The sequence below is a fragment of the Numida meleagris genome, chromosome 1, assembly GCF_002078875.1.
Source record: "Numida meleagris isolate 19003 breed g44 Domestic line chromosome 1, NumMel1.0, whole genome shotgun sequence".
Taxonomy (NCBI): Eukaryota; Metazoa; Chordata; class Aves; order Galliformes; family Numididae; genus Numida; species Numida meleagris.
In genome coordinates, this window is record NC_034409.1 from 16,679,142 (window position 1) to 16,698,376 (window position 19,235).

Consider the following 19,235-nt stretch of genomic DNA (forward strand, 5'->3'; position numbering starts at 1 on the left):
AAATCACTGTACAGGCTTCTTTCCCTACTCCTCTTCTTTGCTCTACAGCTCCTTATCTCAAGATGTTTAAGATTATTCTCTCCTTAAATATTTATAACTTTCACATGTTATTCGTAATTCTCTCTGAGTACTTACCTTTGGTTAATAGAACTTGACACATTTCAATATTTACTATTTCCTCCTATAGCTCTATGATTTTGAACATTAATTGCTATTTGGTATTGATACGTTCTACCCCTCCCCCCAGTATTGTTTCCATTATAACAGTGCTATGACAACATGCTCAAGAGTGTTTCAAAAATGATCCAGCATTCATTAAGATATTTAGCTAAAGAGTAGAAGAAAAATGTTGTTGTAGTATTTTCTGTTGTTTAATAGGATGTTAGGCCCTCTTCTGCCACAGACTCAATGAATTCTATCATGTATGTCAGGAACCAGAGAATTTAAGGAGCAGGTATAAGACCTGCTAATATTTAGACAAAATTTTGAAGAAATTATTTAAGATCCGAAGACCAGAGATGTAGACTTCACTCGACAAAGATTTTTCTTCTTTTAGGGGGCTACTTTCCCCCCCTTCTTTTTCTGGATTAATTGTCTGAGACTTAGTAAAGTACAGAGAAATCACATCCAAATGAAGAAGTTTCCCAGTCTGTGAATGGCTGTGGAATCAGAAGAACATGTAGACAAAATACCAGGTTTTTTCAACTTGTTCCTATAAATGTCCGAAGACTATCTTCATGCGTTGACTACAGGAAAAAGAAAATTGTGACAAGACTTTTGAAGAAGTGCCTAAACCACTATAGTCATATTCTCTCTCATAGCCTCCAAAAACAGTTGAGAAAGACAACAATGTATCTTCTATTTCCCTTCTCAAGAAATCTCAATATTTGAAGGAGCATTGAAGTTTCTTACAATTCCTGGCTGAATTAAGGAAAATATCATTCAACAGAAAGTAGATTTGAGCTGCATTTGGACTGAATTTGCAGATGTTAAGAGAACTATGGGATTTCTGATGTTGACAAAATTAAGTTTATATTTCTTATTTAAGAACTTTGAGCTGAACATTTAGTTTCTTGTCATGTCCTTGTGCGCATGCCTGAAATAATACATGCCAAGAAGTAAGACTTGATGAATAACTGAATTATATACGTGGAGAGGGGAGTCTGAATTCCTAAACAGACTTCAGAAATTCTGAATATATACAGAAACAACATTAGGAACATGTGAATTTAAGATCTAAACAATATCCAAACAGCAGTCATGGTGCTAAACACGATTACCAAGAGGGCAAGTACCCTCATCTTGGGCTGAGAATCACAGTACAAGTTTTTCACAATATAGCGCCATAAAATGACTTTACTAAGACTTCTCTAGTCGCGTTGACTAGCTTCAAGTCTTGAGAAGCATGCAGATAGACTAATTGCAAGAAATATTACATTGTGCACAAATTGAAAGTTCCAACTCTAAAGCAATGGGACTTTGCTGTGCTTGCCTGCTGTCCATTAGTCTTGTCTATTCATGTTGTAACAGTGATGATTATCACAAACTATGGAATATATAATACAGTTGTTTTGCTTTTGATATTTTTAGTGCTAGAGGTGATTAACTCTTGATCAAGATATTTATAGTCCACAGACAAGAAAGTAAAATTTAAAAAGTAATTTAATAGTTATATACAGTTTGAATTCAGACTGTATGAATTTATTAATACACAAGTATTATAGCAAACAAAAACAAGACAAACCAACACGTAGTTAAAATAAGACAAATTCCTCAATCTTCATCTCTCAAACCCATGTCTTTTTCCAATGTTATAATCTATATAACAGCATCTAAATTAAGGGCTTTAAAATTTTAACAGCCTTAGTAAAAATGACTTACTCATTCCAGTTTAGATCCACAAACTAAGCAGCACAGAATATATAAAAAAATCTAAGTGTGTTTTAAATACAAAGAGGAAAAATAGCTATTTAACAACAAAAGAACATTTTATGGAGAAAGTTTTTTTGCATTTTCTATAAGCACTCTGACCAAATTCTGGATCTGATCCACCTTAACACCAACCTTCACTTTTCCCTAATGCCAGTATAAGGCAAACCAACATATTTTTTCCCCTCGGAAACCTTTGTAACTTTTTAAACTCCCTATGTTTTAAATCTTCACCAGAATGAATAACGAAAAGAATTGGCTCAAGCAAAACACAATTGAATGCGCTCCCAGCAACATATCTGGCCTAGTAATCCCAACTGTTGGAAGGCTGATGGCTCCTCACTCATATTGGCTCAAAAATGAAATATTTCCAAGTGAAATAAAGAAAATGCATTAAAAAAAAACACATGACTTATTTTTAGCCTTTGGAACGGAATGGAATTAATTTATTTTCCTTTTTTGTTACTATTTGAAGTAACAGTTTTGGTTTTGTGAATTTTATTTGTAAGCAATATATGACATCTAGGGACAGTAGTAGTATTGTGGATGTTGACTTCAGGTCTGATACTATACCTTCGCCTTGTATAACTATTTATTTTTGTATCTGTGTATAACATTAATCTCTCATCCCTCAAAGGACATCAGAATGAAGAGCAAAAGGGCACAACTCAGTTGCCTTTTCTAGACTACGCGAAAGATTCTGTAGAAATGAATGAAAACAGTTTGGATATAGAGACAGACAAGGGGATACAGACATGGCAGATATTACCATTCTGCCTACAGATGTGCCAAACATCTCTGCAAACCTACAAGCAGCAAAGATATTATCCTTTCCTGACTGGACTCGTGCTCTGAGGCAATTCAAGGTAGAACTCATAAAATTAAAAAAAAAATTAAAAATTCTCACCCCTGACTGATCACTGTTTTAAAAAGAGATTGTGAACAGAAAGTTATTTATATTTGACTACAAAAATCATTAGAAGTTGGGTGGGTTTTATTCTGTAATGTGGTCACCATTTCAGGATGTTGTAGTTTAGCCCTGGCAGGAAACAAAACACTGCCTGGCCACTTCCATGCTCTCCCCTGTGAGAGTCACAATACTAAAGACTAAAATAAGTATAGAAGAAGCAGTTAGAGACCTGTAATTCCACATCCTCCCTCTGAAGGGAGGCAGGAGTAAGTGCTTTAAAAATAAATGAAACATGAAGAATGACCCTTCCACTGGTAATACCTTGACAGCTTCCAGAAACATTCAGATTGATTTCATGAGACAAGGTTATGTCTTTGGGTTTATAACCTTAGAGAATTGTTTTGAATTTGGCCAATTATTTTTGAACCCATGCATATTTCTGTATTTATAACATCCTCTGACATTTCAACCTGTGCTCCATGACAACGTGCTTAATCTTTTTGCTTTAGTAAGGCACATGCCTAGTCATTTCATTTGTTATTCCCTAGTTCATATATTGTAATAAGGACTAAAGGCAGTTCAGTTTTTCCTAGGTCATTCATATGGCAAACCCAACCTCAGTTTCCTTTTCCAAATGGTGAGAAGAGGCTTCTCACTTTCCATATGCTGCCCCTCTCAGAGAGTCATCACACTTCAGAGTCTAGCTGGAGAGAGAATTTGTACGACTTCTGGGCCAAACAGAATAATAAAGGAGTTCCATCTATACAAGTACAGTGTACCAGTAACTCACTAACAAGAGCCAGCTGTTAAAAACAATAACAGAAAAGAAAACACCACAAACTTGTTCCAAGAGACTCTCCCCTGCCCTCCAGCAAGTTCATCTTCCTGACAGTTCTCTCTTAGGTACCTCATTCTTTCTGGTTCCTTATTCATGAGCCCAGAAACATCTCCCTTGTGGATCTGTACTCCCACTTTCAAAGCCAGCTGATATTTTCAAACAGGAGAAATAATGTTTAAGTGAAAAAGAGTCAATACAACACATTACTTCAGGGAAAGAAGGAAAAAAAGATGTCTTTGGTGACTGGGCTGCAACTTTGTATCTAGCTATGCAGCACTTTGCTAGAAAGATCAAACAAAGTAGAAAAAAATATCACTGAACATTATGAACACTACATGCAATTAACATTAAATGTATCAAGATTATTTTTAGACTTTTTTTTCCATCTCACTGGGAAGAAGAAATAACAAAGCAACCAGAAAAGGAACAATTTTGACCTTGAGTACAGATTAGCATGACAGATTATCTTGGAACTGCTGAATGCATTTCTTATCTGAGACTTCAGAGATTTTGCTCATAGGGAGCTTGAGAGCAACACAAGCACTGTGTCTCTATTCCTTGATGCCAATCGTTTTTTATTTCACAGTTCATTATCAAGAAACATTAGCTTCCAAAAGATTGAAGCTAAGATTCCATGGAAGCTTGCTGGAGCATCAGAGCCTGACCACTGTTTCCAAGTTTTTAAAAGACTATATTTAATTATTTTCATAATACCACTAAAGAAGTTACACAGTGGTTCTCACATTTCTTCCCCTACAAATAGCTACATTTACTCATCAAATATAACTTAAGAATATGTAATATATGACTGTAACTTTTCTGTTCAGCATTATCCTATCTGACCTCTAAAGCACAACTTGAGTTTTCCTCTTTTCAAATGAAATTAGAAAATTTTGCATCAATACATACTCTATGCCACTGTTATTCAATGAAAACATGAAATATTAGCTGCATTCTTTTCTTGACTCAAGTGTATTTGGCAATTCTGTTCAAATCTCCTTAGCACAGTCATTATATCAACAGACTAGACTTTGGCAGAGTGAGAAAGTCCATCTCCTGCTGTTAAACTAAGACAGCATGAAACAGAGTAGGTGTTACGGGCACATATTCTTTAAATATTTCATGTGATGCGTAATGCATCATACTAGCAATAAGGGAGATACTGCTTTGTCTACAGCAAAGAATACACAGAATTAAAGAAACCAGAGCGAGCTTAACTTCTTTACTGTAAGGAAATGCTAAGAATAGCAGTGCCATGTGAACAGGCCTCTTTTTATTTCTCAGTATAAGGGAATGATGAGAATAAACATTTTGGGTTCATTTCAGTGTGTGAGTCAGAGATAACACCCAATGTACAAACACAGCTTCAGAAGTGGACATTCATACCAATATAACCTTTGGCACCCCTTCAAAAGTACATAACAAATGCTGTACTCAAACAGCTATGCAACTTCTCTCTGTGCTCAGATCAGTTATCTCAGTCAATAATGTAAATATAACATATCACTCAGAGTTGCCATGGGAAAGTGGAAACATTCCAGGGTTAAGCACCTTCTCTTCCAAGAGGGCCCAAGTTAAAATGCTGGATTTAACACCAATTTTCTGTAGGACTGCAGGCTATTCACTTACCTCCTCTGCTCCAACTATAACGTCTGTGAAAGAAGAGAGAATACTGACTCATCTGCCTCAAAGGCAAACTAAAGATTAATTAGTTTGTGCTTGTATAGAGCTTTGAAAATGTCAAGGCTATATAACTATTGTTAAATAAATGGCAAAGAGTCAGATTGGACAAGTGCAGAACAGAACCGCAAGAAGTATATCTTATATCTATATATCCTATATCATAGCTGTTGTCTTTAACAGTACCCAGAAAATATTTCATATGTTAGACATAGGTAATTAAAGAAAAGTGTGGAGCAGCTTCACAGAAGCATTTCTTCAGTGAACATTAATAGAACGAAAGATCAAACACAGACCAATATTTCTGTGCTTTTAAATTCAGCAGGGTAATATGTTAGCTTCCTCATTTAGTTTATCCTTTTTACCAGAATTTATATAAAAATATTCCTGTATAATACATACTGAAAGATCCTGTCCACCTGAATGGACAAAACCAGTGATAAAATAAAAATAAAAATTCCTTCCTTTAAGACCAGGAGCAATAGAGATACAGCACGCTGAATGTAGTTGATTTGCTTCCATTCTACTTCTTCATATGATGCAGAACATCACCATTGTAAGCCTTGGATTTCTCAGAAAAGGCTACAGAAATCTGTCGTATACAAGCAGTTCAGATCTGATATATAATGAATTTGTCTGAGACAAATTCACGTGGGGAGATCCAGCTCTCCAATTCTCATCATCAATGACGTGCACAAAAAGCTCTAAACTTCCTCATTTGCTGTTATCAAAATTTCTCTTCAGTTCACCATTTAATCCCAACCCTTCCAGGGGTCATTATGTTCTATTGTTCACAGTACGTATTTACAAGCATCAGACATTTTAAGGATAATAACATAGAATAACATGTTAAAATTTGTTTATCTCCTAGTGCCAGTTACATATTTATTTTATTTAAATAAAGCATATTCTGGTATTTAGAAATACAAAAAAAAAAATCACTGGATCAGATCTCTCAAGTCATTTCATCCTTCATCAGTAGGATGGAGCAAACTAACTGAAGGGAAATAAATCTTCCTGCTAATATGTTCATCTGCTTTTGAAAGTACAAGCATATTTGCTAGACTAAGAATTACCATACTACAGAGATATTAAAAAAACAAAAAAAAACAAAAAAAACAGGAAGGGTGAAGATAAGAATTAAGAAAATATATAGTAAAACTTTTCGTTTGAGTGCTAACTGCTATCTTTTTTCCCCCCCTTTTTTTTTTTTTTTGAAAGCTGAAGAAATAATACAAGTTCTCCAAAATACAAAACCTGAACAGTAACGTTTCCTTCGTTTTTGGTTGTGAAGTGCTAATGATCTCAATACTGATGTGATCAATTACATAGAAGAGTGACGTCAAAGGGGCACCATCTCCTTTATATATTGTCTTGCATTTCAGTTGTCTATACATAAGCACACCCCTACATTTTTACCAGTTTATCATCCATAGATTTACAGCATAAGCAAACAACATTTTATTTGATTCATTACTTTTATCTCAGAAGGAACTTACAAGAAGATAGAATTCTTTTCACTGACTATTCAGTCTCCCATTTATTATAAACTCAAAAGTTGTTTGTAGACTGATATTCAAGTTTTCTATGCTATGTACTTCCAAAGATAAATCCTCTCCAAGGGCAAAATCAACAGCAACACTTAAGACCAGCAGGAAAACCGAATCATAGCATGGTAAAAAGCCATAGAGGAAATATCTCTGCAGAGTAACGTACCACACACTCACACTAGATTTTACGCAGCCATCCCTCTAAACACTACAACCACTGACACCCACCCCATGATTATCTTCTCAAGTTACATTCCTCCTGAGCGTCCTGAAAACTTGATTTATTTCTACTATTAATTTATCCACCCATCTGTGATCTTTTAGCTATTTAATTGATTGCCTTTAACTGATCTAGCCATCTGTGATATCTTAATCATTTAATTGATTGTTTATATTGATCTAAACATCTTGAAGCTTTGTTGCCACCTAGCTGGATCAAAAGTTACTGGCTGCTGTCATTTACTTCTCTTCTTAGTATGTGTCTATGCAGTGTCACCTCTCTTCTAAAATAAAATAGACAGGGAAGGAAATCAAACACCCGAAGCCTCATTTTGCTCTGACCTGTCATGGCCAGGTGTTGTTTGGCACAGTCCACTGACTCCATGGCCGCATTTCCTAGCTGAGTTATGTCACTCATTCTCTTCATGAAATTCAGGCTTTATTCAAACTAAACAAGATAAACTAAAAAATAAAAAATAAAAAAAAATCTATGCATAACAGTGAGACTTTCAGTGTGCCAACAGGGTTGTAACTATCTTGATAATCGTAATGTGCAGTGCAATTGAATTCCATATCAAAAGATCTTAGTTAAGGAAATTTTATCCCAGCAATCAAGTTCTACTGACAAGCAAAAGTGTCTGTACTGTTTTTAACAGTCACAAACAGAGGCTTGACTACCAGTAGGGAGTATGATAATGGTATTCTGAATCATGAATGGCATTAAGAGTGTCTTTTTCACTTAATAAGCTTTTGGGCACAGTACTAAAAGGAAAGAAGATTATACCTGATATAGTAAAATATATGTAAACATGTAATTTTATGTAAAATTTTGTAAAATAGATGTAAATTATATGAGAATCTTATTCTGGATGGCACACTTAAATAGAATCTATAAAAAGAGGCAGCTTTGGTGAAGGCAGACAAGGAATTTTTAGGAAGTAGAAAAGGACTTGATAGTTTCCCTTAATACGGAAATATTTTATATACTTTACACCGTATCCTGGAGATCTCTGTATATTGCCCAATTATAGTAGTTCCTAGGCCAGTAGTTAGTAAAGTAATGAAGGTAAATCCTTGAAGAGAAGGAATTAATTTCTAGCAGTCTCCCTCTTGCTCTGGTCAGTGCTGGGAGCAGAAAGATGAACCATGTGAAAAATAAAGAGATTTAGAACAGGGGCCACAGAAATGGAGAATAAAGGGAAAATGCGGGAGAGAAGGGAAAGTAGTGGGTGCAGACATAAGGCTAAGGCAGGTCATAAATGAAAAACTTGAGTGGAGAGTTTAAAACCAAGAAAGAGTGGAAAGTAACTGAATATTTATAGCAAGAGTAGCAAAGGTAGAGCAGACCACACACATATAGTAATCATTATCATGCATCAGACTCTAGATTTCCAAGTTCTGTAGTATATTCTGACAGTGACCATCACTGAAAATCTCACTGGAAGTAGGAAAGCCATATCTTGATTGAGAGAGAGGCAAAATATATATATATATATATAAAAGATATTTTTAGTGTCCTAGATGCTAGCTGTGCTTGCAAACTCTGTATTTCAGACAAGGTTGTTTTCTGCTTTCATATTTGTCTTAGTACCTCTTCACGTGCTGTTACTGTCCTGGTCTTACTGGTATCCTGCATTTTACAGACTAGCCACGTGTTGTTTGTCAAGGCAATCCTTCCTTTTATGTCCTTTTATTTATTTATTTTGTGTATGTGTGTGTGTACATGTTAGTATTTTATGACTAGAATACCTGCAAATAGGATCTTCTAATCTACCTTTTTTTTTTTTTCTGAACATTATCTTCTCCTCTTTCTTTCTCTGTATTTCTCTTTTCCTCTTTGTTCTTAGGGGGCCATAGACAGACAGACATAAATGTGCTTATCTCAACCAGAAATATGTACCACCAAGATTGTTCAAAGCATAAAGTATACTTTCTGACAGTGCTCCAACAAGTACATAACAATATGCATATTCAGGAACATTATGAAAAAAACTAATTATAAATGAGAATAAGATCTAAAAAATCTAAGTATATGAAACACTTCATGCTATACAGTTTTTTTCTGTGGGGAGATAAAAGAAAGAAGCTACCTTATCAGTGATCTATCCTAGTCACACCATCTTGTCTGCTTTCACCACCATAAAATAATAAAATTCAACACAGTCAAGGGCACAGGGAAGAGCCGATTAAAAAAAAATCATAGGAAAAACAAGGATCTGCCTACACTTGGCTCTGTCAAATAATATACCTAATTCAGTGTATTTCATCTTTTATGGTAGTAAGCCCTGTTGCTCCTTCCTCTTCTAGCAGGATGTAACAGCTCCATGCTTCTGCATGGGCTTCCACTCCTGATTTGTCTGTCACATGCCATGGAACATGGCTGCAAAAGCATGTGGGATAGAATCATAGAATCATGGCTCAAGTTGAAAGGGAACTTAAAGATCACCTTGTTCCATCACCCCTGCCTTGTGCAAGGTTGCCTACTTGATCAAGCTGCCCAGGGCCCCATCCAACCTGGCCATGATCACCTCCAGGGATGGGGTGCCCTCAGCTTCTCTGGGCAGTTCCCAGTTCCAGTACTCCACTACCCTCTGAGTAAGGAATTTCTTCCTAACATCTAACGTAAATTTGCCCTTTCAGTTTAAAGCCTTTCCCCCTTGTCCTATCACTATCAGTCTGCATAAAAACGTCAGTATTGTAAGCTTGCCTCAAGTACTGGAATTCTGCAGTGGAGAGCCTTGGAGCCTTCTTTTCTCCAAGCTAAACAAGCCCAACTCCCTCAACCTTTCTTTATAAGACAGTACACCAGCCCTCTGATCATCCTCGTGGCCCTCCTCTGGACCCATTCCAACAGCTCCACATCCTTCTTGTGCTGGGGGTCCTGGGCCTGAGGCAATACTCCAGATGGGGCCTAACAAGGGCAGTACAGAGGCAGTCATCTCCCTCTCCCTACTGGCCACACCCCATTTGAAGCAGCCCAGGGTACTGTTGGCCTTCTGGGCCGCAAGAACACTGCTGTCTCATGTTATGCTTTTTGTCCACCAGGACCCCCAAGTCCTTCTCTGCAGGTCTGCTCTCAAGGAGTTCTTCTCCCAGTCCGTAGTCATATCTGGGATTGCCTTCACCCAGGTGCAAGACAGTGCACTTCACCTTGTTGAACTTCATTAGGTTCGCATGGGCCCACTCTTCAGGCTTGTCCAGGTCCTTTCCGGGATATGGCATCACTTCCAGCATATTGCAGGCAGGTCTGCTATATACCTTCAACTATTTTTCTTCCTTCACTTTTTCTCTGCCTATAAGGTGACTTAGATTGTCAAATTCTTAAAGCCACATACATACTTTATTAGTCTTTATTTCAAATAATGCAGTTTATTCTTGTTACTGCCTTGTTAGGCTTTATAAATCAAAAAAAGGAGTGAATATTATGAGTGCTGCTCTGAAAGTAATGCCTCTGATTTTAATATGCTGGCCCACGACATCAGATGTGGATGTTGGTGGGTAGTAAGGCAGTAGAAATGGAACCTTCTCACTTCTGTTACATTTTGTTGCCATGCAACAGATGGCAGCAGAGGGACAGTCTGACCAAATGGCATCTGACATGGGAGTGTGTATGGAGTAACGGTGTGGAATCGCATTCCATTCCTCTGTGCAGAAAAATTGCACCCATTGACATTCATCAGTGCTTCCTGAATATTTCTGAAGACCAAACAGCAGATGTTAGCACAGTGAGACGGTGGGTGTGTTTCAGCAGTGGTGACAGCAATATGAAAGGCAAGTCCTGTTGCAAACAGCCATGCAGATTTTTAGGATTGTGGCATGCAGGCTCTTGTTGGTTGGTAGCAAAAGTGCATAATTAATGGTGGTGACTTTGTTGAAAAATAGCTTTTTGTAGATGAGAATTTGATCTACCGTGTAGTGTTATTGTGCTCTTTGTATCTGTCACAGTTTCCATGGAAATAAATAGGAGGCATTACTTTTGGAGCAAACTATGTATTTTTAAGATATCAGTTACATTTGAAGCAATGTAGTGGAAACCTTACAGGGGAAACGTTGGACTGATTAGATTGTTTCAAAGCTTTTGTGTGATTGTGATTGATTGAATTGCCTGTGGCACTCCTAGTGGTAATGATACTGTGATTATTTAAGCAGCAGGAAATTTAAGGATAGTCTGAAAATGTTAACTTTAATCATCCTGCATTGTCTGCAGTCTGTATTCAAGACTACTGCAATATGTATTGTGTGACAAGTGCAGTTTTCAGGAACTTCCTTTTCATATTTGAATCTTGCTCCATAATTTTGTGGAAGCATGCATATACTATTTCCATGTTGGGAATGTCATAGGCATGCCAAGTTACTAAAATGGTACTGGCTGTCTTTAGGGTATACAAGCATTGAAGTCCTCCCTCCCCAGAAGAAATTATCAGACAGCAGAGAGCCAAGGCTACTTGTCAGGAAAGAAGATAAGGAGACATCTCACAGTCTATGGATAAACAGTTGAACAGTCTGTGGGACTTGTCACATCTTTACAGTTCAGTGTCTTGTCATTTTACAATGTCACACAAGTCAATCTCAGTAGCAGAATATTTCTGCTCTTCAGACAGGACCTCTCCTATTTCCATATGGTATGTTCATTGCTCCTTCTGGTGAATTTAGCAGGTGGACAGAAATGCAGAAGCCTGTTTCCTCCTTTCCTTTTGGTGAATTTCCCAACAGCACAGTGCATTTGCTTTACTTCTGCCCTACATTCTCCCCTTTTGCCTCTAAGCTCTTGTATTTATCTACTTAGTCATCCCAGTTCTCTCATGTTGTTAAGAGACAGTAACCTTTTACTTCTGTGATACTATGCTAGATTTATTTCTATTTGCAGCATTTCTTTTATAACTTTCTTTACTTGCTACCCACACACAGACATCTCTCTTGTATTCAGCATGATGCAAACAAAAATTTCCTGTCACACATTTTCTAGTCAAATGTATTATTTTCAGATTGGAAATATATGTGTATATAAGCTCATTTTTATTTTTTTAATGTAAAAGAACACTTATTTTTAAATATGCCTCACAAATATACTATGATTGTGACTGAGGATGGTTGTCATTTTTCTAGCACTGAACAAGAGCATAGGAGATGTAAATAAATAGTTTTTGATGCCATAAAAAAAAGAGAGCTGAGTTAAGATGTGACTTTCACACTTATTTCTTATAGTCTTTGGCTTTAAAGCATTCACAATACATATCATGATTTTGTAGATGAATTTTAAAATCTTTAGTTTCCTTGGTTTCAGAGGCAGGCAGAAGGGCTTACATCTCCCTGCAAACAAGAAACTGTTTTTCTTTTGGTTCTCTCTCTCTCTCTCTCTCTCTCTCTTTTTATTGTATTTTAACAAGCCTCACAGGAATTAATGATAATTTAGCTAGATATGCTATCACCCTATGACAATATAGAAAGGCTAAATCTTAGAATATCCTCATCTGGAAGAGACCCACAAGGATCATTGAGTCCAACTCCTGGCTCCACAGAGGACCATTCGAAAATCAAACTTTATGTCTAAGAGCATTGTCCAAATACTTCTTGAACTCCAGCATCTTGATGCCATGACATGTTCCCTGGGGAGCCACTTCCAGTGCCAGGTCACTCTCTAGTGAAGCACCTTTTCCTAATATCCAACCTGATTCTCCCCCTAATGCAACTCCATGTCATTCTCTCAGGTCCTGTCACTGTCACTAGAGAGATCAGTGCTTTCTCCTCTTTTCCCCCTGTGAGGAGCTACAGGCCACCATGAGGATCCTCTCAGTCTCCTCTTCTCTGGGCTGAACAAACCAAGGGACCTCAGTGGCTCTTCGTACATCTTGACATCTAGACTCTTCATCATCTTTGTTGCCCTCCTTCGGACGATTTCTAATAGTTTTATGTACTTTTTCTACTGTGGTGCCCAAAACTACACAGAATTGAGGCCACACCACTGCAGAGTAAAGTAGAACAATCTCTTCCCTTGACCAGATAGAAATACTGATGCACGTTGGTGCTTTTTGCTTCCAGGACACACTGCTGACTCAGATTCAACTTGCCATCAACCAGATTCCCCTTTCTTCAGGGCTGCTCTCCAGCCTCTCACAGAATCATAGAATGGTTTGGGTTGGAAGGGACCCCAAGGATCATCAAGTTCCAAAGCCCCTGCCACAGGCAGGGCCACCAACCTACAGATCTGGTACTACACCAAGTTACCCAGGGCCCCATCCAACCTGGTCTTGAACACCTTCAGGGACGGAGCATCCCCAGCCTCCCTGGGCAGCCTGTTCCAGCACCTCACCACACTCTCTGTAAAGAACTTCCCCTGACATCCAATCTAAACCTTCCCTCCTTGAGCTTAAAACCAGTCCCCCTTGTTCAACCACTATCTACTCTTGTAAAAAGTTGACTTCCCTCCTGTTTATAATCCCCTTTTAAATACTGGAAGGCTGTGATGAGGTCTCCTCTCAGCCTTGTCTTCTCCATTCTTAACAAGCCCAGCTCCCTCAGCCTCTCTTCATAGAAGAGGTGCTCCAGCCTTCTGATAATCTTTGTGGATTTCCTCTGGACCCTCTCTAACAGCTGCACATCTTTTCTGTACTGGGGGCCCCAGACCTGGATGCAGTACTCCAGATGGGGCCTCATGAGGGCAAAGTAGAGAGGGACAATCACCTCCCTGTCCCTGCTGGCCATCCCTCTTCTGATGGAGCCCAGGATACCATTGGTCTTCCGAGCTGCAAGAGCACACTGCTGGCTCATGTTCAGTTTTTCATCCACCAGGATCTCCAGGTCCTTCTCTGCAGGGCTACCTTCAAGGGGTTCTTCTCCCAATCTCTATACATATCTGAGATTACCCTAACCCAAGTGCAAAACCTTGCACTTTCCTATGTTGAACCACATTAGGTTCACACGGGCCCACCTTTCAAGTTTCTCCAGGTCCCTTTGGATGCCATCCCTTCCTTCTAATGTGTCAACCGCACCACTCAACTTGGTGTCATCAGCAGACTTGCTAAGGCAAGTCTGAGTCCATCATCTTGTATAAACTCAATCTCATGAGGCAGTCTTGGACTTGCTCTGCCCTTACAGTGGAGGGATTGGGTGGATTTACTCACCCAGTTCCCATCTAAAGGCTCAGGGATGCAGTCTTCAGGGACATGAGAAATGCAAGAATCCTGTCTGCCAGTGAAGACCTAGGCAAAAAACTCATTTAGTACCTCATCTCTCAGTCTGTACATAGACTTAGGGTTGTCCTTTCCCAAGTGTAGAATCCAGCACTTGCTCTTGTTAAACTTTATGTGTTTGGTGATTGCACAGCAGTCTAATTTCTCAAGATCTCTTTACAAGGTCTCTCTACCCTCAAGTGAGTCAACAACTCCTCCTAGTTTAGTGTTGTCCACAAACCTAGCATACATTTGAATCCTTCATCCAAGTCATTTATGAAAACATTAAGGAGAACTTGCCCTACAATGGACCACTGCAAGACCCTAATAGTGACTGCCCACATGCCTGTTGTAACACAATTTGCTGTAACCCTTTGAGCTCAACCCATCAATTCATTGTTCAGCTATCACATCATGATTTCTTCTAGCTGAATGCTGGATATTTTGTCCAGAACGAAACTGTGAGGAATGGTATCAAAATATTTGCTTTTTCATAAAGAGAAATTAGGTTCATTAAACAGGACTTTTCCCTCATGAACTTGTATTGATTGTAACCAATGACTGCATTATCTTTCAGGTATTTTTCAATAACCCCCAAATGATCTCCATAATTTTACCAAGAATTGAGGTGAGATTGACAGGCCTGTAAATACCAGGGTCTTCTTTCTTGCCTTTCTTATAAACTGGAACATTTTCCAGCTTCTAGTCAACTACAACCTCTCCAGATTCCCAAGATCATTGAAAAATAATTCAAAGAGGTTTCATGATGACATCAGACAGCTCTTTGATTTCCTTGGGGTGAATCCCATTGCACCCCATATACTTATACATATTCATATATGAATCCAGGTGGAGCAGCAAATCCTGCATGAGTTCATGGTTGGCTGGGAGTTAATTGTTACCACAGTCATTGTCCTCCAAACCAGGATTCTGGGGGTTCCAGGTCCCATCGTTGGTGCTGAAGACTGAGGCAAAGAAGGCATTAATTGTCTCTCCTTTTTCTGCATCCCTATTTGTGAGTTGACTATCCTCATCAAATAACAAAACAATGTCATCTCTGGTCCTCCTTTCTCTCTTAGCATATTTTAAAAAGATCGTTTTATTGTCCCCCACAGTATTTGCCAGCTTCAACTCTAACTAAGCTTTATTTGCAGAAATCTTTTCCTGACAATGGCAAACAACATCTCTGTAGTCCTCCCTTGTTGCCCTACGTCTCTTCTTTTTCTGCCTAAGCACTAGATGAAGATCATTGTTCAGCCAAGCTGGCCTTCTTCCACTTCCACCTGATTTCTGACATTTTGGAATTCTGTGCTCTTAAGTGGTGGTACTTGAAAAGTGATTTAATGTCATTGGATACAGAGAAAAATTGCTATAGGGCAATGGGACCTGACCTGCATTTACAGAATAGCACATTTGAAAGACTATTAGGGCTTGGTTTGGATTTGTTTTATATTGTTCTTTCTAAAATTTAAAACTTAAATTTACATTATCAATTCAGTAGCTGTCTGGTTCCAGTTTTAACTCCTCCCCTCCCCCCAAAAAAAGATTAAATTACTAACCAAGAATATTTTAGATTTTAGTTTTTTCTTTAAAATTCTAGAAAATACATGTGTGTAAATAATATGAGAATGCTCACAATCTTGGGGAGCTATTAAGAAGAAGATAAAATATAAAGCCATTTAAATGATGACCACAGAAGACCAAAATCTCCTGATGTGAAAATACCCCTTCTTGCTACTCACATAAATAAACAAACAAACTCTTTATGAGAGTTAACACAGTAATCACTAATAGCTCCTTCATCATAACCATGGCCTGCCATATAAATTCATTATTAAAATATAAAAGCAAGCAAAAAAACAACAAAAAAAGTCTGAAAAATGTTTTGCAACATCAAAAAATGTGACTGAAAAAATTTTTGAATATTTTTGTCATCAGAGTCATGTGTACTTACATGTTTTTTTTCTGTGTGTCATTAAGATCATTATGTATCTACAGATTCATGTACATTCATAGATTTACACATGACTGAATGGCAAAGTGTGATATGCCATGGATTTTAGCTCCAAAGCAGCAGGGTTGTTATTTTAATACTAAATTTCTCCCAGGCTGAAGATGTGTACAACAGGTTTAATCCACAAGTTAATTAAACTGACTGACTTAAAAACCTTCTGAGAAAAAGAAAAAGAAGAAGAAAAAGAAGAAGAAAAAGAAGAAGAAAAAGAAAAAGAAAGGGAAAAGGAAAAAGAAAAGAAAGGGAAAAAGAAAAAAGAGAAAAAGAAACAGGAAAAAGAAAAGGAAAAGGAAATTATTAAAAGGAAAGTTGAAATCTACTGCTGCTAAGGTAGTAATAATTGCATCGTTGCTTTAGATAACTATTCTTCTGTATGTCAGGACTACTTATATTGAGATGTTTCAAATGCACAAGATGTTTGTTGCCATTATTCCCCATGAATTTTTCACAAATTGGCACATTTATCTACATCCCAGCTTCCCCAAAATAGTGTTCAACATTTTCTTAAATTGCAGTATTTACCTGAACTGTTTGAAAGAATCCTATATTTTTGCTGCTGTTTAAAACAACATTTCACTGCTAATAATATCACAAAGATGTTGCCAGCTAGGTCTGAAAGCCAGACCTTCTGCACAGCAGGTGTTCTGCTTCATTACGTAAAATTAGTTTTCTTTCCAATAAGAACCATATGAAAGATTCCAGAATGATTTTTCTATAAATTGGAAGTGATGAAACATCTGGTTTCTTGCATCAATAGCTTCTAAAGTTAAAAAAAAAAAAAAGAACATGTATATATATATATACACTTTAGAAAACAACAGTTACAAAATCTTTAAAAAGAAATAAAAGAAATACAGAAACGCTAAGGAGTATAAGGGTCTGACTATAGTTAGCTGAAAAATATGAGTTTGGCTTGAAAAAAACATATACACATACTTTGTAAAGTAAAGCACTGGAAGTAAGCTTCTATACATTTGATGCAAAGATAACTGAAGTGGAACAGGACTGGCAGACTAGTTTTTCTGGAGCACTTGGAGAAGTAGTCTAAAATTTTGTTTGCAGGCATAAACATTTCAAATATAGGCTGTCGTTCCACTTTTTAAGTGATACAATTGTTATTTCAGAATATAACCAAGAAGAATTTAACTACATTATTGAGAATAAAATGTAGATTTCTTGATCATTTTCTTATGGTAGAAATATGAGAAAGCTGCAACTGATTCAGAAAATGATTTTTTTATTTTTTTGTGACAGAAGCGGTAACTACACAAGTATCATTCTTCCTGTCAGTATGAAAAGAATGCTAGATAAGTTAGGAAGCTATTTTGTTTTCATTTCACTGTAGAGATGATTATAATCTTCACTGTTAGCTATCTGCTCTGCACCTGGTGAAACTGATAAGAAGCACTACTGGACTGGTAGAGGAGTATATACTGTATGACACCACAGTAAAAACATTAGAATTTTAAAAAATACTTGTCTTATATATAATTGAAGGTAGATCCATAACTGCTCCCTTAGGTTCTTATTTAAAATTACATTTAAGGAAAATCTTAAATTGTAACACTAGATATGCAGAAATTATTTATATCCACAAGAGCAGTTTTTGGTATCTGCAAAATTAGAGTAAAAATTTCAATAATCCCAACTAAATCAGAATTTAGCTTGTAGGATTTATTACAGATCAGAAAAACATCTAGAAATCCATTGTCATGGCCATTTCGTCAGAGGAGAAGATAGGAGATGTAAAAATAGATAAGGACAATATCCATGGAAGAAAAAACCTTTGTGAGTTTTTCACTGTTGAGTATATATTTTGAATTACAAATTCGGATTGATTTTTCTATGACTGTGAAAAATATGTATACTATTCCCTCTCATAAGTATTATTCAACTTTTCTAAATATTTCACATTCAGTATTCGACAAGACGGATACTTTGCAAGATAAATCTGTTTCATTCCACTTTATAAAGCTATGTGTCAACGAGAGCTATCTGTTCAGGTCAGGAATTTTGACCTTCTTTTTGATGTACTTAGTAAGTAGTCCTGCACTGTCTTTTGAAAGTCCACCTCCCAGAAATTTTAAGCCAGTATTAGAAGGTTTGTCATCAAAATATTTAATTACCTGAGCTTTTGGATTGTCTCATAATGCAATGACAGGCCTGGTTTTCTACTCAGTGCTAATTCACAGGTTTAACTTACTCTGAAAAATAAAATTAAATGAATAAAATAAAGCAAATAAATTGGAGGTCTCAACCACAGTAAACCAAAAATAATTTTTCAAAAACTCTTTAAAACAAAATCCTGCAAGTTCCAGTGGGCTTACGAACATTCTTTTTTAACATACAATTCAAATTGTTTTGAAGGAGAAAAGTTTATACTGAATTACAAGCAATATATGATAATATGCATTTCCAGTTTGTTCATTTAACATATATAGCACAATTAATGGTTTCTCATAACCACAGCTTTTGTTACAACTAGGAAAAAAAAAAAACAACTGATTATAATTGATCTATCCCATACTTTCTCCCTAAAAATTGTACCTACATTTTAGAGCATGTTTGGGACCATAATGAGTTGCCTAAGAATCCATCACTATTGTAGGTGGCTCCTGCTTCCTCTCAAAAAGGACCTGATTTCTCTGTAAGTCCTGTGTCTTACTGGTGAGCCCCAAATAAGTCACTCAGATACTTGGTATTAGAAAACACGTCTATGTACTTAAGTAACTCAAGAGCAGTCTTGTAGGTTTTGTAGTGCATGAAAAGACATCCCACTCACTGTTCTTATTTCTAGAACACAATAATAAGATATACTATGGGTTCCCATACGTACTTTTTCTGGGAATCATCTGCAGACCATCTTCCTTTGAACAAGAGGGGGACAGCAAGGTAATTCTTGCCTGTTTCATCCTTTTCACCAGGC